This window comes from Lepidochelys kempii, chromosome 1 (genome assembly GCF_965140285.1).
Source record: "Lepidochelys kempii isolate rLepKem1 chromosome 1, rLepKem1.hap1, whole genome shotgun sequence".
In the NCBI taxonomy this organism is placed as follows: Eukaryota; Metazoa; Chordata; order Testudines; family Cheloniidae; genus Lepidochelys; species Lepidochelys kempii.
This window is the reverse complement of record NC_136380.1, coordinates 45,485,413-45,513,124: the sequence shown is the minus strand read 5'-3', so window position 1 is coordinate 45,513,124 and position 27,712 is coordinate 45,485,413.

Below are 27,712 nucleotides of genomic sequence, written 5' to 3'. Positions count from 1 at the left end.
TAGTCACAACCAGATCACAAATGCTGGAAAGGATCTAACAGCTAACTTTAATCTGTATCATTCCACTCACAGACTTAACCAGGCTGTTTTGACAGCTGTAGCAAGTTTTCTTTTAGAGCACAAGGTTTCTTTAGTTTATGCCTGTGCTTTATGATGACATTTTCCCCAGCTTTAATTTTTGGGGAAATCCTCTATGAAACCAGTTTTACTGCCTATGGCTAGAGAAACAAATTTTAAAAGAGGACACCCATAAAAAAAGGATTATATAAAGGTTTCTTTTTAAAAATAAACCTTTTTAAATTCAATTTGAAATTATGACAAGGTCTAAATTTACTATGATCTAAAATAAATGATTTTAATAAAAATGTCAATCGATACTTTTGCAGTACAAAATTGTAGAAGTCACAGGCTAAGCACAGAAAATCAGTAGGCTCAAGTGCTAAACCAGCTTTTGGCATCAATAGGTGCAGAAACTATTTTCTTCATTTCAGTTCAATAAAAGTCAAGAAACCAGTTGGGAGTTGAAAAAGCAGGAAAGCTTGTTTTTATTCATGAACTGGAAGAGGAAAACAAGGTGTTAGAGGAAGAGATCTACTAGTTTTAAAATCTGGAACTACTTGGTGACCAGAAATAAGCAGTTCACTAAAACAGGTAGTACTTCCTTTAACAAATCAGTTAGTTTTAAATGCAAAAAACGTTTTTTTGTTTGCAGCACATTTAATAAAAAAAAATGATGTTTTAATGCATCTTAACTGAATTTTAATTTCCATCCAAATAGAATTACTAGTTATCTTATAATTGATTAGTATCAAAGAAATGCATTATTCACCATTTTCTAACAAATAAAAATGTATAAGTTAAGAATCTGAATAAATATAAATTAAGCTATATAATCACCTAAATAAATGTGTGTGTTATAATGTATATATTTTATATAAAAAGAAAGTGTATTTGCCTCATTAACAAAAAGAAGCACCAAATCTAATGTAAGGGCTATATTTAGGTGCAAATTGACTTTTTCCAGCATCCAAAGAAAAGCAGCACACGCGAAGAATTGCTACAATTAGCATTATAGATCAAATTCAAAGTTTTTCTGCCAGCAACAAACCCAGATTAGTTAGGGTGAAGACATTTGGGCAAGATAATCTGTTTGCTAGCACCTTGCGATAAATTTTGGCATCCACATTAAAGAAACAAGTCTATATGATGCACAATTGGTAAGATCTTTTCCTTCTTTAGGAGTGGCCCCAATTTTTGACTCTTTCCTGAATCTGGAATCTATTCCTCTGCAGTACACCATTAAACAATTGAGTTAAAATAGGGTCCAACACTTGATGTAACCCCCAGAAAACACACCAGGATCTGGACTTTACTGGATTTTAAATTCTTAATTCCATCTTCAACATCCTCTGCAGAAATTTGCTTAACAAGAGCTGCCACATCATCTTCTAAGATCTGAAGTAGATTTGCACTTCTCAGATATTGATTTATAAGTTCAGAATTTAAAGGTTCTGAAGCATACTAAGTATGGAAAAAGTTAGCAAACATTTCAGAGATCTGTTTGTTGCCATTTACTAATTTTTTTTTATTTCTAATCAGACAGATGGCTGATTTATGTGGCAAATAAATGTGTTTTAATGGTTACCAAGCAATGAGAATCAACTTTTCCTTAGGAGAACATCTAAAGAGTACAAATGCAAAACAAGATTAAAATCTATTATTGACATCAGTTTCCAACTTGCTGATTTAAAAATCAATGATTTTTAAAATCTCTGGTTTTAATTGTGATTTAAATCAAGCCACAGTGGCCATTTTGCAGCCCAATCAAATAGGACATTAAGAAAGAAAGAAAGAAAGAAAGAAAGAAAGAAAGAAAGAAAGAAAGAAAGAAAGAAAGAAAGAAAGAAAGAAAGAAAGAAAGACCACCATCACACTACCGCAGGGTAATAGGGAGGCCTGATGGTTTCCCCTCTGAAATGAACAAAGAGCCCTGTTCACCAGAAAGGGACCATATCACACGGTTCTGCACTGTTCCAGCACCTACATAGACAGCACACGGACGCAGCTGTAACAGCTGCAATGGGGTACTCACTCCTCCCACTGCAGCCCTGCACTGTTGCTGCTCAAGGAGGGAATAGGGTAACCAGATGTCTTGGTTTTCGACCAGAACACCCATTGACTGTCCGGTTGGCAGCGCCGTGCAGCGGAGCTGACAGGCTCCCTGCTAGCTGCTGCATGGCTCCCAGGAAGCAGCCGGCATGTCCCTCCTCCAGCTCCTACACATAGGGGCAGCCAGGGGGGCCATGTGATGCCCCACCCCCTACAGGCACAGCTCCCATTGACCAGGGCGGGGCAGGGGATAAACTAGCATGCCTAGCAGATGATTGTTGAGGGGTCATGGCGCACTCCTGTCCTGCTGCTGCGGGCCCGCTCCTCCTCCTCACACTTCTCCTGTGGCTGGGCTCGAGCTGCAGGATGCCCTGTGGCAACCTCCCTTGCCCCCCGTCTGTCATCCTATCACTGGCACCCACGAGTTGAAGGTATGTATCCCCATCTCTGAGTGCCGGGAATGGGGCTGCACCCCCATCCTCCCCATCATTGCATCCCTCCCTGTCCAAACCTCTCTGCATGCCTGTCCCCCTCACTGCATCCCTCCCCTTTCCCATCCTGCCCTGTCCCCCACACCTACCCATCCCAGCCCTGTACTCCTTACAGCGCTCTCCCACCCAGCCTTGCCACCCCCATGTCCCTCACCCCCCACAGCTCTGCACCCCATTCACCTTCATACCCTGCTGCACTCCCATTATGTCCCTGTACACCCCTGTGCCCCCCACATCCTCATGCACCTTTAGCCTTTTGCCTCCCCCTGCATCCCCATCCACCCCACATACCCCCCCACTGCCCCTTCTCACCCCCACCATGCTCTCATCCTTGGCTTCTTTCCCTCCCCATCCTCTCTCCTTCACCCCCCACCTTTTCCGCTCCAGCCCACCCTCCTCCTTTCCCAGCTGGGTGTGTCCGTGTAGGCGAGTGCATGCATGCATGCATTGTATGTGTGTAAGAGACAGTGTGTCTGTGTAGGGAGGTGCATGTATGCCACATGCGTGTATACCTGTGTGAATAAAATTTGCAGCTTAACTCTGACTTTTACTCTTTGGGCTGGCTTGTGCACAAAAAAATTGATGACATAAAATGTGTGTGTATTCATTTCATAAGAAGGTTTTTTTAGAAGAGACGGGAACTCTAAAAGAAATTTATTCTTTCTTAAAGTGAATATTGTTGACTAGTAATTGCAGAAGAGCCAATGTATCGTACATTTCTCCCCACCTTTGTCTAGCTACATTATAAACTCTTTGTTGCAGACTCTCTCTTTTTATGGGTATGTCCAGCACCTACCACCCTGGAGCCAGGATCTTAGTAGGGGTCTCTAGGCACTAAAAAACAATTGTAATAATAAATAATGTGGAAGTATGTGTGTTCGTGCATGCTAGATGGGTACACATGAATACATGTGTGTATCTGCATGTAAGTGTGGGAGTCAGTTTCTACAGATTTTATTTATATAGGTATCTGGACAGGTTGCATTTCTTTGGTTGTGCTCTATGGATTTGTATTTAGGCTTCAGGAGCGGGCCTTTAATGGACGCATTGCAGCTGTGATAACGTGTGGTCCTAATTCCACACATAAAATTACAATGACTTTAGTGAACAAAAAACATGGAGCTGGTTGTGAAAAATGGGAAGGGGGAGGGAAAGTATCATGAAAACCTTTGTGAAATTTCATTTTTTTAAAAAATGACCCTTTTTGACTATTTTACTGTCATCGCTAGCATCCTGTAACAAATAAAACCTGAAATTAGCATAATACATCTGTCAAAACAATAAACATGCCTGTTTGGGCCTTGCAGTGAAAATGAACATGTGAGCAAGGGTGGGGGAGAGCAAGTGACGGAAGGGGGGGGTAGAGTGAACAGGGGCGGGGCCTCAGGAAGGGGCGGGACAAGGGCGTTCGGGTTTTGGAATTAGAAAGTTGGCAACCCTAGGAGGGAAGGAGCTTGAGTTTATTCTTCTCACTACATTCAGTTTAATAATTCAGTGTATTTTTCTTGTTCCACTGGGGATTTATTTGGCAGTTGCACGAGCAGTATTGCTTCTTGAGTTTCCTTCAGAGGGAGGGAGGGGACTGGTCTGGACCTGCATGTGAGTTGGCTATAGATGCCTTTCCAGGCCCTACACAGTGACACTGATTTTCTCCTGTAACATCCCACCCCAGAGGGCATATCAGCCTCAGAGGGAGGAGGGGTGTGAGGCTGGAAGCGCAGGGAGGTAAAACGTTATCTGTGGTGGAGACTTAGCCTGGCTTTAGAACAAAAACATTTACCTGAACTCAGGAATGGGTCGTTTTTTCAGATGTCAGGAGCATGGCAGGTGTTCTCAGACTTGCCCTGAATGGAGGGAGATGGGATGACTAGAGCAGACACCTACCTAGTAACCTACCAGCTGCATGCAGTCCCAGGCGGGGAGTGACTTGACAGGTAACAGAGACTGTCCTCTGGGCTGTCAAAGCTGTTCCTTTTTGTCAGCCTGCTCTGGGGCTAAGGAGACACCAAGGTTACTTTCTTAGCCACTCAATATGGTGCACTATCAAAGTTATTTGTCTTTCTCGGGAATTGGTTCCTACCTGATCCACTGTCCAACACTCCTGGGGAGTATAAGAGGATCTATAGTACTTGAAATATATCATTCCTTCCTACAGGGCTTGGTTTGTTCTTTTCTGTAGGATTAAAATAGCCACGCCCTGTTATTCCATGAACAAGAACTCTAAAACTAAACTGAAATTAGAGAGACAGAGAGGGAGAAATGGAAAACGTTAAAATTGCCCAGGTCTATTCTAACCTGCTTGAAATGTACTGCACATTTCAAAAATTTCATATTTCTATTATGGCCTAAAAAGTAACTGCTTGGTTAGAGAGTGAATTTAAGAAACCCAGAACAAGTTATAGACAGTACATGTTGGACAAGTAGTACTTCTGAAATATGCTTGTCTCAAGATCTGAAGCTTTAAACGGACATTTTGAACGTAAGAGAGAAAAACACCCAGAGTAATCAAAACAGGAGTTGTGCCTTAAAAAAAAAAAAAAAAAGACAACTCATTTTAAAACTAATACAGTTGCTTTAATAATTTTTATATGAAAAAAGTATAAATAAGATGTTTATTGAACTAAATGAATCATTAATATGAGACTTCTTCAGTCAGACTATAAAAGCACTAGAAGGAAGTCTTAAATTAGGTGCAACCTACAATATGTAATGGGGACAACTGGCAGCCCATACAAGATGTTTGTTTTCTAATAACAGAAAGCTGAAGGAGGCATATGGAGAAATTGAACTCAAATTTTATTTCCTATGTGCTAGAGGCACAGATGTTTCAGCAACCTCAATCTGCCAAAACCAAATGTAAGGCACAGACTCAAAATATGACAGACAGAGCTTGGTAGGCATTCTATAACAAGGGTTTGATTTCTTCAAAACAACCATTTAAATGGCTCCATAAAATAATCCATCTAAAAGTGTGTTGGCCTAAAAACTTCAATGTATACATTAGCCTTGCCTGAAAACTAGTGCATAGGACTATTTTTATTAAAATGAGCTGGAAAATCTTGGAGTTTCTAAAAGCACAGGTTTGAATTATGCTAAGGTCTGTGAAGGACCCTGTTAATATTATAAATTCCACCCCTGAAAAATCTTGCGAAAGTTATAAGCAACATGGACGTGTTTGCTGGACATATAAATTCCTTGACACTCCGGTGATTCTTGTGCAGCTGATGGAGCCTACAAGTCCTATACACATGTAACTTACATTGCAGTTTATGTCCCATGACAGAAATAGCAAAGATTCATAACAGTAAATCTCGAATGGCAGAGCTTTTGGAATTTTTAAGCCCCATGACAGCTGGTAGAACAGTAAACCCCATGAGATAATAGCTACGATTGATGGTTACAAGCTCTTCAAGGTGAGCTTGTAAATCCCTAGAAAGCCATAGACAGCTTACACCACTTTCAAGTTCTGTTGTAGCAGGAGACCAAACTTGCAATGGCCATGAAGGAAATAGCTGTGGTTCACGAAGGCTAGCTTCTGTGCTGGCTATGCCAGCCGGGCTTGTAGCTACAGGTGGTGGCATTTACAAGCTCTGCTTCTGTGGTGGGCGAGCTGGCAGCTTGTGGGCAAGTGTGAATGGCAGATTCCACTTATGCCAGCAACACAAACAAAAAACAAACAAACAAAAAAACCCAAATACATCCCTACGCCGTATACTGAACTTGGAATTAATTTGTTTTATGTGTTCATCACCTCATCCTTTTAATTAAGTGCAGAGGAACCTCCAAACCTAAATTCCTGTGTCATCTAAAAGCACTCCTCTGTATAAACTGAATCTCTAGTAAGAGGGTTTGCTGGTACAGCTTTACTAGCAAACCCTTTTAGTGTCAACCAGGCCTTAATCCTGCAACGAAAACCTGGACATTTCCGATATTTTGAAGAAGAAAAACAAAAGCAGAAGATTAACTTTCCTTTAAAATAACTGTAAAAAAAGCAAGCTTTCAGATTCTCTTTATACCCTTTTAATCGTATGTATAAACCAGACTTTTTTCTGGAGGATCTTTGTGACACACGAAGCACTTTCACATCGTTTGGACTGCAGTGCAATACAAGTGAAAGCTAATGTGACAATTTCTTCACTCTACAGATTTCTGAAATTCAGTAACATTATCAACAACTAGATGGCTCAAATTAAGCACCCCGAGAGATGGGAAACCCACTTCTGACTTTTTTTTCCCTGAAGGCCACACCATGCCACTGGCAAAGCCAACATTAAACCCTGCATTAGCCCCTGGCTCCCAGTGGCTCGTTCAGACTATGGCTAGACTACAGTACCACATCGTTCTCCAACATGTCCAGTTTTCATTATGCTGAAGGTGCAAAATCCCCCCACAAAGTCAGTTGTCCTGGGAAATGTTCACTATAGGGTGACACACATGACAGAAAGACATATGTGGTGGAAAGTCAGAATATCCAGTACATCATATGCCATTTACATGGGAAATGTATTTGGGTGCTTCCAGAGTTTCTGACAAAAGCCTCAGCTAACTTTACACCTCAAGCTTTATAGTAAAAAATAGGCCTAGTCCTGACACATGTAGTCTATGCAGAAAATAGTGTTCATTGGGTAAGATGTCAAAACATGTTTACTGGCACATCCATTGCAGTCTAACTAAGCTATCAGGTTTGAGTGACTGGGCTTTTCTCTTTGGGATTTCTAGCCGAGCACAAGTTCTGTCTGAATCCACCTCTTACGTCGAAACAAAGACATGAATCACCATAAGCATCCAAACTACGTTTTCCTTAATCCCACAGACTCAGGTCCAATCCTGAAGTCATAGATACAGCCCATATAATCCTCTTATTTCTGTGGGATCACACAGGGAGTAAAGCAGTGAAGACAGTTGCCCTAGTCTAATGCAGTGTCTTTGGGCTAACCTCCATTAGAACCATAGTAAAGTGGCACCTAGGTCAATGCATTTGTCAAAAATGGGCCACACTTCAATCCGAGTTATGCCTCATGCCATTTCCTTGAAGGCAGTGGAACTACAAGGGTGGAACTGGGAGTAAAATTTGGCCTACGGAATTCAGACTTGTTCTAAGGACGGTTGGCAGCAACTTTGCAGCACTACATTTTCGGAAGTATTAGTGGTGGGTAACTCTAAGCTTCACTTCAGTTTAGATAAGCACAGTATACTCTGGACGTTTGTTAGGCCAAACAGAACTCCACTGCAGTCTGGAAACCAGACTGCATATCTGGTGAAATTGGGTTTTGAGGATGTTTTTAATACATCCGGTTCTGGTTAAGTCAAAATGCTGAGAGAACAGTATCTCTCTGCATCTCAATACAGACACAAGAGCGGATGGAGGAGGAAAAGTTAACCTGACTTACTCTGGAAACAAAAGTTTTGCCCCACATTTTGATTTGGTCCTTATTTTAGCTCAACCCTGATTACTTATAGACTTTTTAGCTTGCCATAACTTGATGTTTAGAATTGGCTTGCACAAATAAAATGTATGAATTCTAGGAAAGTACAAATGATATTTGAATTGCTTATTTGCTGTTATTATCTGATGCTGTCTGAGTGAGCATGGATGAAGAGGCTCACATTAAGATGAAAAGAATAGGAATATATAATTGTCTACCCCCAACTAAAATTACAAGTCATTCAGCTGGCTGTGCCACAAGATGACTACTATCGCTAATTGTGCCATTTGATACAAAAGAAAGTATCTAATCAGTCAGGAAGCAACTTCCTGTTCAGAGGTCAGGCTAATCAAACTGGAAGTCAAGTGCCATTTCTGGGTATACAAATGAGATGTCAGTTGTCATTACAAGTACCAATATGAATCAAGCCAATTTCCAGAGTTCCTTTAGTGTACTTGTTTGAAGCTGTAAGAATTTATTTCAAGAAGTCTTTTCCAGCATTTATTCGTATTACTTTCAAGTTAGGAGCAGTACATGTCACAAAACAAAAAACCCCAATATTTTGGCTATTCCAACCTCTCTGGTTTCTTTCATGTGGAAGGCATGGTCTCTTCAGCTTGCTTAAAAGTCAGAATAAGATCAGCTTGTCTTGCCACAGAGCTCCTCTCTGGTATAATGCAGAGTATCTTTCATTACTCCAATGCCTGAATCTGTTGGAAAAAAAAGATTATGTTTGCAGTATAAAAAAAGCACTTGGGTTCCAACAATACCATCTGTAATCCCATTTAAGTGACAACATTCCACCTGCACCCAATCCACAAGGGTGACTCCAACTTTGAGGTAAACCTGAACAGGCCTATCAGATGTGGCAGGGAGTGTGCAGGCCTTACGACCTCAGACTTCCCGAAAGCAAGAGGGTGGGATGAGACCTCAGGAGAAGAAACAAACCATGCAATTCTCTCTAACAGCCTAGGAAACATGCACACAGATCCTGTGGACCAGCCCAGAGTGTGTGCACACAAGCTTGTTCCTTCCCCAGATAGGACTCAGAAGGGGGGATAGAGCGGGAGAGAGAGACTGGAAACTGGAGTTCTCTACACCTCTCACTCCACTCCTCAGGTTAGAAAATGAACTTGATATGAATGCTAATGAACACTACATTGGACATCAATCTAGAAGCAGTTCACTGAAGAGATTGTTGAGATATGGCACTTCTCAACTTGCTTGTTAAGAAATCTAGGTCTCTAGGAGAGATTAAATATAGCTCCCCTTAGGCATTCAAATCAGCCACTACAAAACATGTTTTTAATTCAACCTAATTAGGAATCAGAATTAGCATCATGAAACACTAAACACCAATTATTTATTTTTAGAGACATTTTATGCAAGAGACCTTGGAGTCCAAGCTCCCATTCTAGGAAGCTTCTTACTTCTGATCTTTTCCCTGGCCAGGCACCTCCCTCCCCACCCCCCACACCCCCTCTCACTCACTCTCCAGCCACATCATATGATCAGAATTAGAAAAGGTCTCAGACATTGTGCAGTCCAATGCTACAAAGCCATCTCCCCACTTTTCTGTGTACTTGTTTCATCTCATTATAGTGTCCTAAAGATGGATTTATTTTTCCAGCATAGAACAAAATCAACAGACGGCAAGTTAAGTTGTGGGCTTTGTTCCCATTAAAGTCAGCTGCAGAACTCCTTAATGAGAACAGTGTTGTGTTAAGCATTTTAGATGATCTTCTATCACTGTCCACAACCCAATAAGCAAGGAACACCACAAGATCTTTCCACATTCTAAGCCAGTGCACTCACCCCATGGGCTTGATGGCACCAGTCTGCTGGTGCAAACGGCCACCCCCCCCGCTAGCTGTATTCAATAGGAGATTAATTATTGCCTTCCGCCAAGAGATCTACCAGGAAAGGCAGATTTAAGTTGTGGCCAAAGCATCACAGAAACCCCACCAGCAGAAGCTGTCCAAGGGCGGGGGGGGGGGGAGGGGGCATATCTTCAATCAGTGCTTTGCTACTCTTGGGCACGCCGGCCACCTCCCCACTCCAGCTGGCCACATCCATTTCAAGGACTGCAGTTGCACTGTTGCCATCTCTTTCCAACCCTGAATAGATTTTCTGCCACCGTTCCCTGTAGTTTAAGAACTGCTGGAGGAAACTAGGCGATTAACAGAACCCCATAAGTGCATCGACGCACAAGGCACAGCTGAATGCTTTAACAAATCCATCATGTGGGTACATTGGCTGACAAAAGACACTCATGTTTTACTGTGTGTACGGGGCCAAAGTCAACATGATATACAGGTTGAATTTAGCCTCTATTTTTATTTTGGGATTTCCCCCACTCTACCAACTCCAAACCAAAACGTTTAAACAAACATTGCTAATCTTTAAAGGGGTCTACCCAAAACTTTTCTTACAAGCTGAGCAGAGTGTCCTCTGGGGATTAAGGAGGAAAGGGGAGACCCCCTTATATATTCGTTTAAAAAAAGATACATTGTGAGTGATGGAATTTATTTTTCTCTGTGATGTAGCAATGCAGCTGGGGAAGTCAGTGGCTCTGGGCACTCACTGGGAGAATTACACCTCCAGCCCTACCAGATTGCAGTTTTCAGCACAGGTCTAATCATTTAGGGCTTGATCCCGCAAGGCACTGCTGGAGGGGCATCAGAATGCTCAAAGCACTTGAGCATGTTTAAGTTCAAGCATATAGGCAGCTTGTTGTAGTCAATGGTTCCCATGAGCTGGGAAGCCTCTGCTTTGACACAGGCAGGTTTGACCCCCTGTGTATTAGCGGTTTGTATTTTTCCAAGTATGTCATCCAACATTACATGAAAGCCACTGAAGGGGAGTGGAGTTCCCCAAGGGTAAATAAAACATTTTGGTTTAATCCAAAATGGAATCAAAGGTTACATGTAATCAGGATCTCAATTTAGCTCAGTTTAACAATAAAATCCATCCTTCAGTTCGGTTTCATCTCGTCAGCATCTTTATAAGCAACCCCATTGCCTGCAAAGTAGAGAACTCAGCGAAAGCATGAAAAAAAACCTACCCAGTGCTCAAAAGCACACATTTTTCAATCCAAGTGCAGTTCTTATTTTCTTTACAGAAAAGAAATCAAACGGTCTTGAATTTCACACACCACCTGCTGAAGAAAATCAACCCCCTTTTCCTTCTCATTTTCAGTAACTGGGAAAAAGACAGTAAAGCAACATCAAGAGATAATTGAACAAGCCAGGTTTCCTTTGTTTCAGACCTGCCAATTACATATAATTTAGTCTCATTAGGCTGCAGGTTTTCCTAACCGATAATACAAACTGGTGCTTCCACCTACCTGGTCAACCTATAGTACAGAAAAGCCAAAACTGTGCCAAAAGTCTCCAATATTTACCACCTTGGGAATTGAACTGACTTTAATGTCCTTGTTGCAATGGAGGCAGAATCAAAGTTATTTTCTTCCAATGTTGAACAAGAACTGTTATTAGAATAAAGGAAACTGTTCTAATACCCACCACCTTTTGCTTCACTGGAGAGCTTTTATCTACAGCTTTCCCCAGGAGCCCGCCTTCCTGTTATGTATTTGAAGAAACAATACACATCATTGCACAAACAAATGCACAATGTAGAGGGATCCCATATGTCCTAATAGGAGTTATGAGCATTATAGTAACACCTACAGGCCCCAGCTGAGATCAGGGCTCCAATATTGTCAACCACAAGCATTCAAAATCCATGAGTCATACCCCTCCCCACCTCAAAAACCCCCATGAGATTTAAATAAATGAAATGTGTGTTCTTCTTATTTGCCTTCTTGTTTTTCAGTCTTTGTGATTCATATTTTCAAGCTTTTTTTTTTTTTCTGTAACCCTGAAAGCTAGGAAATTTCCTGGCTTTCATTTGAAAACAAAACAAAAACGTTTCTCAGATAGTCAAGGGACTCCAGAAGACAGGGTTCCATGAAAAACACCAACTAAAATAGCATGAATTGGCACAGAGGGCCCACTCACCAGCCAGCCTGCCCCACACAAGGCCAGGCATAGTACAGTACTCTGATTCTGGCTCCCCTATCAACCGCCCCTCCGAGCCTGCAGTGGATCGCCCCTTCTCATGAGTCAGCTCTCTGACCAGGCTGCTTAGAGTAGAGAATACAACAAACAAAAGAAGTCCAATGAGGTCTTCAGCCCCACCCTGGCCTCAGCTGTCCTTCCCCCCTTGCATCGGGGAGCTCTTACATTCCTAGTAGAGAGGAACCCAAGACCTTGCTTGGTTCTGGGGTCCAGCCCAGAAACCCTGTATTAAGCAGTAAAGGTCTGCTTCCTGAGATTCGTTGCTGCTTCCCTGGGCCACTTCCTACCTTCATCTGCCCCCAGACGCCTTCACAGAGGAATTCCTTCCCATGCTTGCTCCCTGTAGGTTCCAACTTCTCAACAGTTTTTGGCTCATGCAGACTTATCCCCTCATATTCCCAGGCAGCCCAATTATGCCTAGTCTTTACATTTTTATCCCAGTTGTTGATGATCTGCCAATTAGCTGCTGTGGAGGAAGTATTTAGTCTGTCCGTTAACCCTTAATGAGAGACAGTCCCAAATCCAGAGAGCCTTGGCTGGGATTTTCAAAGGACCAGTTAGGTAAATTTCAGTGGGATATGGGCACCTAACTCCTTTAGGATCCATTGAAGATCACAGCCTAAATAAAAAGATAAAGTATGGTAAGGCACAGAAATGATGTGACTTGCCCAAAGTCACACAGCAGGTCAGTGGCAGAGCTAGAAATTGAACGCAGGCCTCCTGATTCACAGCTCAATGCCCTATACATGTGATCACACTGCCTGTCTAAATAAATGCAAGGTATTATTATAGGATCTTGCAACTATGATCCAGGCATCTGCCACTTCTAGACTGGACTATTGTTGTTCTCTCTGCCACAGCTATTAGAGCAGGCCAACCACAAAAGCCATCTTATTCCACACCCAGCAGCCTCTCTCCTGAGTGGAACAAGCCACAGGGAACATACTATACCAGTGTTCCTAGACTATAAACCCAGAAGGGTATATTGTCATATTCTAGTCTGACCTCCTGTATAACACAGGAATTAATTCCTGTTTGACCTAGACTGGAGCATACAGTAGAACCTCCATCCTTAGAGGGTTTTAAGGCCCAGCTTGACAAAGCCCTGGCTGGGATGATTTAATTGGGGATTGGTCCTGCTTTGAGCAAGGGATTGGACTAGATGACCTCCTGAGGTCCCTTCCAACCCTGATATTCTATGATTCTACCTCAGAATTATGAACACCTCGGGAATGGAGGTTGTTCATAACTGAACAAAACATTACAGTTGTTCTTTCAAAAGTTTACAATTGAACATTGACTTAATACAGGTTTGAAACTTTACTATGAAGAAGAAAAATGCTGCTTTTAATTATCTTAATTTAAATGAAATAAGCACAATAGTTTCCTTATCTAGTCAAATTTTTTTTAAGCTTTCCTTTTTTCTTTTTTTTTAAAAGTAGTTTACGTTTAACACCGAAGTGTACTTTAGTTGCTTTGGCGGGGGGGGGGGGTGTCTCTGCTGCTGCCTGATTGAGTACTTCCAGTTCCAAATAAGGTGTGTGGTTAACCGGTCAGTTTGTAACTCTGATGTTCGTAACTGAAGTTCTACTGTATCTCTTAGAAAAGCAGCCAATCTTGATTTTACAAATGCCAGTGATGGACAATTCACCTCAATCCTTGGTACATTGTTCCAGTGGCTAGTTACCCTCACTGTTAAACATCTATGATTTATTTCCAATTTGAAATTGTCTAGCTTCCAGCCATTGGATTGTGTTATACCTTTATTTGCTAGATTGAGGAGCCCCCTGTTATCAAATTTTTTTCACCGGGTAGATATTTATAGACTAATCAAATCACGCCTTAATTTTCTTTTTGTTACATTTAATCGATTGAGCTTTTTGAGTCAGTCACTGTAAGGCATATTGTCTTGTCCTTTCATCATTCTTGTGGCTCTTCTCTGGACCCTCTCCAGTTTACCAACTTCCTTCTTCAAGCTGGGACACCAGAAATGGACACAGTTCCAGGCACTCCCTCTGCCCTCATTCAACACCAGTTGGGAATCAAAGTGCTTCTCCTCGCCTTCTAACCATGATAGGCTGAGATCAGGGCCTACCTCATGATTGTCTGTCACAGCAAGAGCACTGTGATCACAGGCACATTAACTGGATCTGTGTATAGTAACATAACACTATTGGGAGCAAGAGGCAGGGTATTCTCAGCACTGAGTTGTAGACTGCAGAACACTCTACCAGAGCGATGGGGGTGTGCACTATTCTCACCACTTTCTGAGCATGGTGGAAGATTCACCCTACCCCATATGCCCTTTCACAACAACAGAAGCAAAATGTATGATGATTTAATACAGATCAAAACCTCACATACAAGTACCTGCACTCCAGAAGGATACCAAAGCCACTTTAATTAAATCTTGTGCTCCTCTTATTTTACTTGTCTAGAGCCTACCTACTGCAGCTAGTGCTGCTTTAGAAATAGCAGAGAGAGAGGTGGAATACCCATTAAAAGCAAGTTAGGTTTTGGAATAGAATGTAATGGGCTGTGTAACAAGAGCACCTCGGTACCCCATATCTCAGCTTCTTCTCTCCAAGTCACAGACACTTTAGTTTCCTGCTCTTAGGCTAGCTTCAGTATTTCTGTCTACATGATTTTGCCATTGGCCAAGTCATGAAGTCTGCCATCTCCCTTTTCACATGTGTACTGAAAGTGTTTTCAGCCTTGGCTCAGCATTTGCTGCATCTTTATGGCCCTCCTCCAGGGCTACCCAATCACTCTTGTAGCAAGACTTCACAAGTCCTTCTGATCCTTCCTCAGATCTTCAGGTCCCAGCCACCTCCAACTAGGGGAGCTCTGCCAGACCCTTCTAAAGCTTGGGCCTTCTGGAGAGACCTCCCCAGTGCCTTCCTAGCTCTTAATCTCTGCTCAGCCCTTTCTGGCTGTGCGGAAAGGTTGCCTTATCCCAGGCACACCCTCTCATGGCTGGGAATAGCATAGCACCTCTCCTCCCATCTAGGGCCTCTTGCTGATGGTTGCCCCAGTCCGGCAGTGGTCTGCCTCATCTCATGACTCAGCCCTCTGACGGGTTACGTTTTAGTACCACAACAATTCAGCATCCTCACAGAGGTCTTCAGCACCAACTCTGGGCCCTGTGGTCCTTACAGTCTCTTATCTCAGGGCTCTCAAGAGTCCTTATCCCCTTATGCCAGGGGCTTCACACCACCTTCTCTGGTGGCTTGTAGGGGAACTCAGGACCTCCCACTACACTACACTACAGTACAGAAACCAAGGTTTGCTCCATCATATTACTTGCTGCTGCCTCTCTGGACTCCTTCCTACCACAGCCCGTCAGCAGGGATCTCCCACAACCTCTCTACATTCACTCTTCTTTCAGGGCCAGGATTCACAGGGCTCTCCCCTGGAATCCACCACTAAATCCTAAAATGAGGATATAGACTTAAGACAACTTCTGCTACCTTGGGCTTAGTCTCTCATGCCTCTAAGGGTATATCTACTCAACAATAAAACGTTCATGGCTAGCCCCTGTCAGTTGTCTCAGGCTCACAGGGCTCAAGCTCTGGGGCTATAAAATTGCAGTAGAGACATTCAGGTTTGGACTGGAGCCTGGGTTCCAGGACCCTCTCCTGCTCAAAGAGTCCCAGAACCCAAGCTCCAGCCTGAGCACCTTCAAGGCAATTTTATTGCCCCGCACTCCAAGCCCCTTGAGCCCAAGTCAGCTGACATGGGCCAGCCGTGGGCATTTTATTGAAGTGTACACATACCCCTGAGAAGTGTTCAGTGGAAGAACTTAAGGGTATCTCTCCAGAAGTCTAGCTCCTGCCCTATTATCAGGACTCCACATCACAGAATAATAGAATCAATCATAGAATCATAGAATATCAGGGCTGGAAGGGACCTCAGGAGGTCATCTAGTCCAACCACCTGCTCAAAGCAGGACCGATCCCCAACTAAATTATCCCAGCCAGGGCTTTATCAAGCCTGACCTTAAAAACTTCTAAGGAAGGAGATTCCACCACCTCCCTAGGTAACACATTCCAGTGTTTCACCACCCTCCTAGTGAAAAAGTTTTTCCTAATATCCAACCTAAACCTCCCCCACTGCAACTTGAGACCATTACTCCTTGTTCTGTCATCTGCTACCACTGAGAACAGTCTAGATCCATCCTCTTTGGAATCCCTTTTCAGGTAGTTGAAAGCAGCTATCAAATCCCCCCTTATTCTTCTCTTCCGCAGACTAAACAATCCCAGATCCCTCAGCCTCTCCTCATAAGTCATGTGTTCCAGTCCACTAATCATTTTTGTTGCCCTCTGCTGGACGTTTTCCAATTTTTCCACATCCTTCTTGTAGTGTGGGGCCCAAAACTGGACACAGTATTCCAGATGAGGCCTCACCAATGTCGAATAGAGAGGAACGATCACGTCCCTCGATCTGCTGGCAATGCCCCTACTTATACATCCCAAAATGCCACTGGCCTTCTTGGCAACAAGGGCACACTGTTGACTCATATCCACCTTCTCATCCACTGTAACCCCTAGGTCCTTTTCTGCAGAACTGCTGCCTAGCCATTGGGTCCCTAGTCTGTAGCGGTACATGGGATTCTTCCGTCCTAAGTGCAGGACTCTGCACTTGTCTTTGTTGAACCTCATCAGATTTCTTTTGGCCCAGTCCTCTAATTTGTCTAGGGCCCTCTGTATCCTATCCCTACCCTCCAGCGTATCTATCTCTCCTCCCAGTTTAGTGTCATCTGCAAACTTGCTGAGGGTGCAATCCACACCATCCTCCAGATCATTTATGAAGATATTGAACAAAACCGGCCACAGGACCGACCCTTAGGGCACTCCACTTGATACCAGCTGCCAACTAGACATGGAGCCATTGATCACTACCTGTTGAGCCCGACAATCGAGCCAGCTTTCTATCCACCTTATCGTCCATTCATCCAGCTCATACTTCTTTAACTTACTGGCAAGAATACTGTGGGAGACCGTGTCAAAAGCTTTGTTAAAGTCAAGGAATAACACATCCACTGCTTTCCCCTCATCCACAGAGCCAGTTATCTCATCATAGAAGGAAATTAGATTAGTCAGGCATGACTTGCCCTTGGTGAATCCATGCTGACTGTTCCTGATCACTTTCCTCTCCTCCAAGTGCTTCAGAATTGATTCCTTGAAGACCTGCTCCATGATTTTTCCAAGGACTGAGGTGAGGCTGACTGGCCTGTAGATCCCCGGATCCTCCTTCTTCCCTTTTTTAAAGATGGGCACTACATTTGCCTTTTCCCAGTCTTTCGGGACCTCCCCCAATCGCCATGAGTTTTGAAAGATAATGGCCAATGGCTCTGCAATCACATCCGCCAACTCCGTTAGCACTCTTGGATGCAGTGCATCCGGCCCCATGGACTTGTGCTGGTCCAGATTTTCTAAATAGTCCCAAACCACTTCTTTCTTCACAGAGGGCTGGTCACCTCCTCCCCATGCTGTGCTGCCCAGTGCAGCAGTCTTGGAGCTGACCTTGTTCGTGAAGACAGAGGCAAAAAAAGCATTGAGTACATTAGCTTTTTCCACATCCTCTGTGACTAGGTTGCCTCCCTCATTCAGTAAGGGGCCCACACTTTCCTTGACTTTCTTCTTGTTGCTAACATACCTGAAGAAACCCTTCTTGTTACTCTTAACATCTCTTGCTAGCTGCAACTCCAGGTGTGATTTGGCCTTCCTGATTTCACTCCTGCATGCCTGAGCAATATTTTTATACTCTTCCCTGGTCATTTGTCCAATTTTCCACTTCTTGTAAGCTTCTTTTTTGTGTTTAAGATCAGCAAGGATTTCACTGTTAAGCCAAGCTGGTCGCCAGCCATATTTACTATTCTTTCTACACATCGGGATGGTTTGTCCCTGTAACCTCAATAAGGATTCTTTAAAATACAGCCAGCTCTCCTGGACTCCTTTCCCCCTCATGTTATTCTCCCAGGGGATCCTGCCCATCAGTTCCCTGAGGTTGTCAAAATCTGCTTTTCTGAAGTTCAGGGTCCGTATTCTGCTGCTCTCCTTTCTTCCCTGTGTCAGGATCCTGAACTCGACCATCTCATGGTCACTGCCTCCCAGGTTCCCATCCACTTTTGCTTCCCCTACTAATTATTCCTGGTTTGTGAGCAGCAGAGCCTGCTCCATCCCCCGTGGCTGCTCTACCTTCCCAGTCTCCCCATTTTCTAGTCCTAAAGAGCAACTGCAGAGTTCTTCACTCACTCTCCCTGCAGCCTCCTTCTACTCAGTGAGTCCCTTCTTTAGAGTCACCACAGACCTTCTGCCCCAGGTACGCTTACTCTTTAATGAAGCCTGGCCCACCCTTCAGGTGCCACCAGGTAACAGAATCATAGAAGTGTTGGACTGGAAGGGACCTCGAGAGGACATCTAGTCCAGTCCCCTGCACTCAAGGCAGGGCTAAGTATTAGACCATCCCTGACAGGTATTTGTCTAACTGCTTCTTAAAAAACTCCAGTGATGGAGATTCCACAACATCCCTGGGCAATTTATTTCAGTGCTTAGCCAGTAAGGAAGTTTTTCCTAATGTCCAACCTAAACTCCCTTGCTGCAGTTTAAGGCCATTGCTTCTTGTCCTATCCTTGGACGTTAATGAGAACAATTTTTCTACCTCCTCCTTGTAATACTCTTTTGAGAACTGTTATCATGTCCCCCCTCAGTCTTCTCTTCTCCAGACTAAACAAACCCAATTTTTTCAATCTTCTCTCATAGGTCATGTTTTCTACACATTAAATCATTTTTGTTGCTCTCCTCTGGACTTTCTCCAATTTGTCCTCATCTTTCCTGAAATGTGGCACCCAGAATTGGATATAATATTCTAGCTGAGGCCTAATCAGCGCAGAGTAGAGTGGAAGAGTTACTTCTCATGTCTTGCTTTTACATGCACATACGTGGGAGACTCCTGCTAATACATCCCAGAATGGTGTTTGCTTTTTTGCAACAGTGTTACATAATTGGCCTCTCAGGCTCATGTTAGTCTTTTCATTGCCTGCATGGGGTAAGCACCCCATCACAACCTGTCCCCTAGGCCTTCTCCTTAGTTTGCTGTAGAGCGTCTGCCACCACTCATCTGGCGCTGTAAAAGAGAGTATTCCTGCTCCCTATGGGGCTCTCCCTCCTCTTGAGGGACTGAGCAGTTTCCATCTTACAGAGAACACTGCTTCCAATCTACAGTTCACGTGATGCTTGGTCACTTTATCCCAACCACTATCACCTGGGAGACATAACTAGACACAAGCAGGGCTGGGCCCATCTCTTTTAAATGGACAGCCCACCCTGTCACAGGCCAAAATACACGAAACTCTAATTTTCTTATACAAGAACAAATTTATAATAATTTAATAATCTCCCACATGCCTATTATTAGGAAAGACGCTCAATTCAAATTACCAAGAGAATTAAAAACAATTAACCAAGTACATCATTATTCTGCAAGGTGATAAAATCTATCGCATCTGTGAAATCATCTAAATACAGGCTTGAGAACCAAGCTGTTGCAAAGAAAAAACATCACTATTCTGAGGGTTGGAATCTTTAGAATAAAATTCAAGGGCAGCTCCAGCTAATACAAAGCAAGTAAAAATGAAGAGTAAGTGAGGCTCTCCGCGATTTCCTGTGGTCTGCAGCAATGATATTATTTGACTTAATTTGCCATTTGTTAACTTTCTTCCAAATTTTGCAGGGTAATTTTACTTAATTGACAGCTGCTAGTTTATTTTATGAAGCCTAAAATAGAATTATAAAAAAGGAAAGACTTTCTGCTACAAATTTCTGATCAAATGTAAAGGAAAGTCAAATACAAATGAAAAGGCAATACCTGAAGCTTCATTATTACAAGGAACTATATTTAACAGTGAATTTAATTTCATGTCCTGATTAGGTGTGTGCTGATATTTGTTGTCATGGGTATTTTCTCCACCGTGTGTGTGTGGGGGAAACAAAACCAAAAAAGCACTTGTCCTATTGATTCATTCTGTTCTCCTTTCCTGGAATAGATCATAACATTCAGGGTTTCCCATGATTATTATTATTATTAAATAACATAGAAAATAAGTGTAAGAAATCTGTTTAACTTGATGATGTATAAATAAAAGTTCTGCCATAATATGTTAATAAATGCAATCCTATATCATTTTAACAAAAAAAAATTGGGTCAAATTGTCTGTAGGTATAAACTGGAGCAGCTTCATTATAGTTAACAGGGCTGTGCCAATTCACAACCTCAGAGTATTGGTTTTTAAATACATACACACACACACACAATATGCATTGTCTTTGCAGGATTGCCCCTCTGTGCTCCAGTTTAGCAAAGTAGCTAAGCATGTGCATAGGCATGGCCCTATTCAGCAAAAAACTTAAGCAGGTGTTTCACTTTAGGAATGTGTTTTGCTGACTAGGGATGGATTGTTCAATCAGGATTTCAGGAACTAACTGTTTCACATATTGATATATACTGCAGGCCCAGGACAACAGAAATTTATCGGATTGTTATGACACAAGGCCAAAAAATCAGCTTGAGCAATGCATAAATAGACTGTTCCTTTTACTGACTTGCCCACTGTGCTTTGATTTAATAATGTAAGATTTTGGTAAAGTTACAGGCCCTAATACTAATTGTACAGTGTTTTATTGCTGATCTGTGGGCGCACAGTTTGTGTGTGCATTGCACTGGATAGTTTTTACTATGTACAGAAATTATATATATCAGAATCTCACTTCTGCAACTCCCCCCACCCCCATTTGGTACACATCTGCATTTGTGCATCATGCAGAACACCTGGTAAAACTCAGCTAAGTAAGGTTTCCACTTACATTTCCAGGGTATTGTTAAACGAAACAATAGATTTTATCAGATTTCAAACTGTGCTGGTACCTCGGTTATGAACCAAAGCTTCAAAACAACACCCACATTTAATGAAATAATAGTACTAAAAAGGAATTCATTATACCAGCATTGTCTGCAGAAGACTGTGGTAGCATCATACGTGGGAGACTTAGCAATTTCTTTATATGGGAGTTGTATATTTTAGTCACGTGAGTGAGGAAGTGGAATTGAATAAAATTTACTCTAATTTGACTTGTAAAAGAGGAGATTCATGTCTGAAATGACAGGTTTCAGAGTAGCAGCCGTGTTAGTCTGTATGCGCAAAAACAAAAGGAGTACTTGTGGCACCTTAGAGACTCACCAATTTATTTGAGCATAAGCTTTCGTGAGCTACAGCTCACTTCATCGGATACATTCAGTGGAAAATACCTTTCTTTTCAGACCTGGTGTTGGGCCAGGTTCATGCCATGGAACGCCGATTCTGGGCCCAGGAAACAAGCACAGACTGGTGGAACCGCATAGTGTTGCAGGTATGGGATGATTCCCAGTGGCTGAGAAACTTTCGTATGCGTAGGGCCACCTTCATGGAACTTTGTGACTTGCTGTCCCATGCCCTGAAGCACAAAGACACCAAAATGAGAGCAGCCCTCACAGCTGAGAAGCGAGTGGTCATAACCCTGTGGAAGCTTGCAACGCCCAACAGCTACCGGTCAGTTGGGAATCAGTTTGGAGTGGGCAAATCTACTGTGGGGGCTGCTGTGCTGCAAGTAGTCAATGCAATCATTGACCAGCTGCTATCAAGGGTAGTGACTTTGGGAAATGTGCAGACCATTGTGGATGGCTTTAATGTGCTGGGGTTCCCTAACTGCAGCAAGGCGATAGACGGAACGCATATCCCTATCTCAGCCCTGGAACACCAAGGCAGCCAGTACATAAACCTCAAGGGGTACTTTTCCATCGTGCTGCAAGCACAAGGGACATTTCACCGACATCAATGTGGGATGGCTGGGAAAGGTGCACAACACTCGCATCTTCAGGAACTCTGGTCTGTTTGAACAGCTGCAGGAAGGAACTTACTTCCCAGACCAGAAAATTACTGTTGGGGATGTTGAAATGCCTATAGTTATCCTCAGGGACCCAGCCTACCCCTTAATGCCATGGCTCATGAAGCCATACATAGGCACCCTGGACAGTAGTAAGGAGCAGTTCAACTGTAGGCTGAGCAAGTGCAGAATGGTGGTAGAATGTGCATTTGGATGTTTGAAAGTGCGCTGGTGCAGTTTACTGACTCGGTTAGATCTCAGCACAACCAATATTCCAATTGTAATTACTGCTTGTTGTGTGCTCCACAATATCTGTGAGAGTAAGGAGGAGACATTTGTGGTGGGGTGGGAGGTTGAGGCAACTCACCTGGTGGCCAGTTTCACACAGCCAGACAACAGGACGATTAGAAGAGTGCAGCAGGGCGCGCTGCACATCAGAGAAGCTTTGAAAGCCAGTTTCATGACTGGCCAGGGTACAGTGTGACAGTTGTATTTGTTTCTCTTAAAGTTACCCGCCCCCTATATGTAATATGAAAGGAAATAAAGTCACAATTATTTAGAAACTGTTCTTTATTATTTGCTGCACAAAACATTGAGAGAAATCAGAAGCTAGATGGGGGAGGGGGGCTATTGGATTGGGGGGTGGAGGAGGAGGAGGGAAGGACAAGTCCAGAAACCAAATCTGTTGTTGGTTCCCATAGCCGCCCCTACCACATGTTCTTGGGCATCTGGGTGAGGAGGCTATGGAACTTGGGGAGGAGGGAGCGTGGTTATACAGGGGCTGCAGTGGCAGTCTGTGGTCTTGCTGTCTTTCCTGCATTAGATCCACCATACAGCGGAGCATGTCAGTTTGTTCCCCCATGAGCTTGACCATAGCATCCTGCCTGCTCTCATCGCGCATGTCCCTCCTCTCTTAGTATTCATGTAATGCATTACGCGATTCTGCAATTGTTTGCCTCCACGCATTCAACTGGGCCCTATCAGTGCGGGAGGACTGCATGAGCTCGGCGAACATGTCGTCCCAAGTTTGTTTTTTCCGCCTTCTAATCTGGACCAGCCTCTGGGACGGAGTAGATAGGGGCCACGTTGAAACATTTGCACCTGCTGTGGGAGGAGAAAAAGGGAGGGTAGTATTTTAAAAGATACGTTTTAGAGAACAAAGGGGATACTGTTTCTCAGTGAAACAGGCAATTCATAGTACACAGCACATGTTCTTTCTGTACAAGGTCGCATTTTGCCTCTTATACTGAAGTGCCTGCCACTTTGGTGTGAGTAAGCCATCACATGCAGCCAGGCAACAGAATTCAGCTTGCAGGCAGCCTGTGGGCTCTCTGGGATGATTGCTTCACAAAACACCCTGTCCCCCGTCCCCTCACACACACACCCGCCCCCACCACGGAGCTCCGATGAGGCTCTGAGCAGGAATGAGCCCTTTAAACTAAACGCAAACAGCCCAGCGTGGCTCCGATGAGGCTCTGAGCAGGGATGAGCCCTTTAAACTAAAAGCGAAGAGCCCAGTGCAGCGGGGTTTCCCTCCACGCCCCACCGCATGGCTCCGATCAGGCTCTCACTCACCAGAAGTGCCTTTTCCAGGGTCATGGTCTGGGAGCATGCTTTGGGAGCGGGGGGAGGCTATTGGCTCCAGTGTTAAGAATAGTTCCTGGACAGGGGGGAAAATAGTTTCCCCACTTGCCACCTGTGCACTGTCCTCCTCCTCCTCTTCGTCCTCCAAAAACTTATCCTCCTCGCTCCGTGCTACTCCCCCCTTGCAGGCGTTCATGGACAGTGGTGGGGTAGTGGTGTCGTCACCCCCCATAATTGCATGCAGCTCCCGGTAGAAGCGGCATGTATGGGGCTGTGACCCAGAGTGCCCATTCACCTCCCTGCCTTTTTGGTATGCTTGCCTGAGTTCCCTGATTTTTGTACGACACTGTTCTGTGTCCCTGGAGTAGCCTCTTTCCGTCATGGCCCTGGAGACTTTAGCGTATGTATTTGCATTTTTTTTTTTGGAACGTAGTTCTGCCATAACAGATCATCTCCCCAACTTGCAATGACATCCAGTATCTCCCATTCGGACCATGCTGGAGCTCATCGGTGAATCCGGGACTGCATGGTCTCTTGTGATGGTGGACTCTTCAGGGTCGCCTGTGATGGTGGACTGTGCTGATGGTCACCAAACAGGAAATTCAAAAGTTCCCAGGGCTTTTACTGCCTACCTGGCTAGTGCATTGGAGTTCAGAGTGTTGTCCAGAGCGGTCACAAGGGAGCATTCTAGGATAGCTCCCAGAAGCCAATATCGTGGAATTGTGTCCACAATACCTGTAACCCAGAACTGCGATCTCGATTTTAGTGCTACTCCACTTGCTGAGGTGGAGTACAGAAATTGAAGTAAAGAGCCCTTTAAATCGAAAAAACTGGTTTGGTCACGTGGACGGAATCAGTTTTATTTCACGGTAACTCGGCTAATTCCAAAATAACCGCGTACTGTAGACCAGGCCAAAATAACAGGATTTAAACAAGCAGATCACATATGCCTCCCACCCCCCAGATAACCACTATGAGCCATCAGCCTGCATGTGGTATCTACAGTTGTGGCAATCTGCAGATGTTCAGTATGCAATGCCTTTGCAAGTCTACCTGTCTCTGCATATTATGTTGGAAGTGAGAATATAGTAAGTGTGTGATAAATCTGCACAAGCAAATAAGGAGCCTACAAGAAAAAGAGCTAGACGGATTCTAAATGCTAGCTTTCTTTAAAAGAGTTCATGTGCTAATTATGCAAATTAGCCACTCAGAGCCTGCTTGCAATCTTTAATGATAGAAATATATTTTGGACTAGAAAGAGTCATTTGAGCATTTCTTCCAAACACTTCTATTTTCATGTAACACCTTTTTAGCTGGCTGATGTGGGCTACATGGGTGTCTCAGCACTTTGGATAACTGTCACTGTAACTTAAAGGATTCACTAAATCCCTACCTCTTCCTCCCTCTGCCCCACATATACGCACAAGGGTAGGGAATAGAATGGCTGAGTCCCAGCACCTAATTGCTTGAGCCTTAGCACTTTTCTCATTACAAATTAAGCTCTGGGGAACAGCTATGGGTCAGTGAAACAGTAGCCCACCTGAGCAGTGCTAATCTGCATCCTGTGGTTGCCAGCTGAATACTTGCAGGTATTCCTGCTATACAGCAAGGGTAACTTTCTCTGCACCTGATCCCCCCACAGTTTAGTAAGGGAGTCAGAGTAGGACACAAGTTAATGTCCCAAGCCACTCTATTCACATCTTTCCCCTGTTGGAGGCTATGCAGAGAGAGGGGTGGGGTGGGGGTCACAGAATTAGGGCATAGAGATGTCCACAGAGGTACACAAACTGAGTGGACAGCACAGAGAATGTCTCTGGACCAGGCCATGGCTGGTTCCAGTGCAGAGGTAGAACAAAAGCGCTTTCTCCACATTGTCTCACTATGCAAGACACAGCACCTTGCCTTCCTGGGTGCAATAACTGCTCCATGCTAGTGCTTTTAGGATGCTAGCTACATCAAAAGCAGAGGAACAGCCCGTGCTCCACAGTGGAGCTAGCCCACCATACAGGGAAGCACAGACTGCATAGCCTGCTCTACTTCTGCATGTGTGGGAAATCCAGGAGGCATGGTGGCTGCCTAGTACTTGTGCTGCGATGATTCAGGTCTTCCCCATCCCCAAGGCAGGGCTGTAGATAAGGCCAGGATATGGAAGGCAGTGCAGGATTGGGACCTAGACGCAACAATTAAATATACACTGTATATATGTACAGAAACCAACAAAGGGCTTGTGTGTGCAGGCTGGAGTCCAGACATATGTCTGGAATGTAGATGTATATTTTTATTTAGTGTAATGCAGTAAAACTTTAATTTTACAGTAATAAAATAGATGGTAAGGACATCTAATATAATATATTCTTATGAAACCATAAATGACAAGTTGTGGTGTAAACTGGTGGCCAGAGGCAATGCATGGGGAGGAATGTAGGGTCATATGCCCTCCCAGATTGCTTGGTCACATGCTGTGGCCAGGCCCCCTCTCTGTAGAGCAGCTGAGCCAGCAAGCTGCACCAGGCATGGAGAGGCAGGAGGGGCTGTTACTTAAGCTCTGCCAGGAGAGGCAGAGGAACAGATGGGAGCTGCATGGAGAGGCTGCTGCTTTCCAGGAGGGGAGGAGCTGCTGGGGGATGGAGGGCATGACTCCAGCTGTTCTGGGGTTGTGCCTCTTCCCCTTCCCCCCCGCCCCCATCAGCAGGCATGGGTTGTCTATGCTGGTGGTTGATCCATGAGCTGGAAGGCAAAAAAACCAACCAAACAAAAAAAAACACCACACTCCTAATAATGCACAGCTCCAGGTTCTTTTCTCATGAGTTTTCTTTATTCACTTAAAAACAAAGATTCAAAGTGACTCAGCCCAATCCAAAGAATTTCACTGCCTCTCTGGGTCTTGTCTTTCCCTTGACTCCAGGGCTTCAGAGCCCTCCCCACCTGAGGCTCCCCCTGTCCCTTTTTCAGGCCATCTGCCTGTCAGGTGCAGAAAGCCCATATGCAGGTCCTTCCCTGACCCTGGGTCTCTCCTGACCACTCTCTTGTTTAAAAGGCAGGAAACCTTCTATGCCATTTCTTGTAGGGCACATGACTAGGAGCAGGCATGTTGACCTGCAACTACAGCTCCCAACAACAAATGGTCAAAGGGAAGTATCAGGCGCACTGGGACCCCCATAAGCCCAGTTAGTTTGCTTTTGCTAGTATAATTAATATTAACTAGTATTTAATTTAGATCTAAAACAGATTCAGCCATGAAAGTGAAGTGATTGAAAGTGAACATTCATATGATAAATGTTAGTAACAGTGAGCCAGATTCCATTCTCACACCAGTGTAAGTTGAGAGTTACTCCACCAAAGTGAATTGAGTTACTTAAGTTTCACAGCACAATGGACGCCGCTCCAGGTAATGCAGAAATTGGAATCCTCTCAGAATTTTCTATGAAAAACAAGAAACTGAAAAAATATTACTGTTCTCTTAATGCAGCACTAAAGAGTTCTTTTCCCCTGAAACTCAGTTGACTGTACCCCAGTGGCATCATTAAAACTCTCAGCACAGTAGTTAGGTTGTAAAGGTTTCTGGCTGCAAATTTCCTAAACCCCCGCTAGAATGAGCAGTTAACCCCCTAAGCAAAGTTACCTAGTTGTCAGTCCTGAAGGCCTATTTGGAGTTCCAGCAGGTGGCCCTCCTCTCAGCAGTGAATGAGAATTTGCATGGAGGTGCCTTCTCTCTGCACATCACAATAAGGCTGCCCCTGTGGGTCTAATCACCATCTGCTCCTATGGTCTACTCCGTTTTCCATGCCCAGCCTTGGGCTCTGGCTTAATAGGTCAAGCTGTATAATCTCTTACTGCAAGGACTCCACCCCTATCATCGCTACAACCAAAAGCCCATCACCTAGCTTCTCTACAGGTTATGTTGGAGGGAAAGGAACTTCTACCTGCCCCTCTATTGTACAGTCTTTCTTCTGACTACTTGAGGCAAGCCTAACCCTACGTCTATGAACCTCACAAGATGCTCCAAGGGAAGGCAACATATTCCAGTATCTGGGCCAATCCACTCCCTTGCTAAAAATCAGATCTCCAAAATGAAATCAGTTAAAGCTAATACAACTGACCTC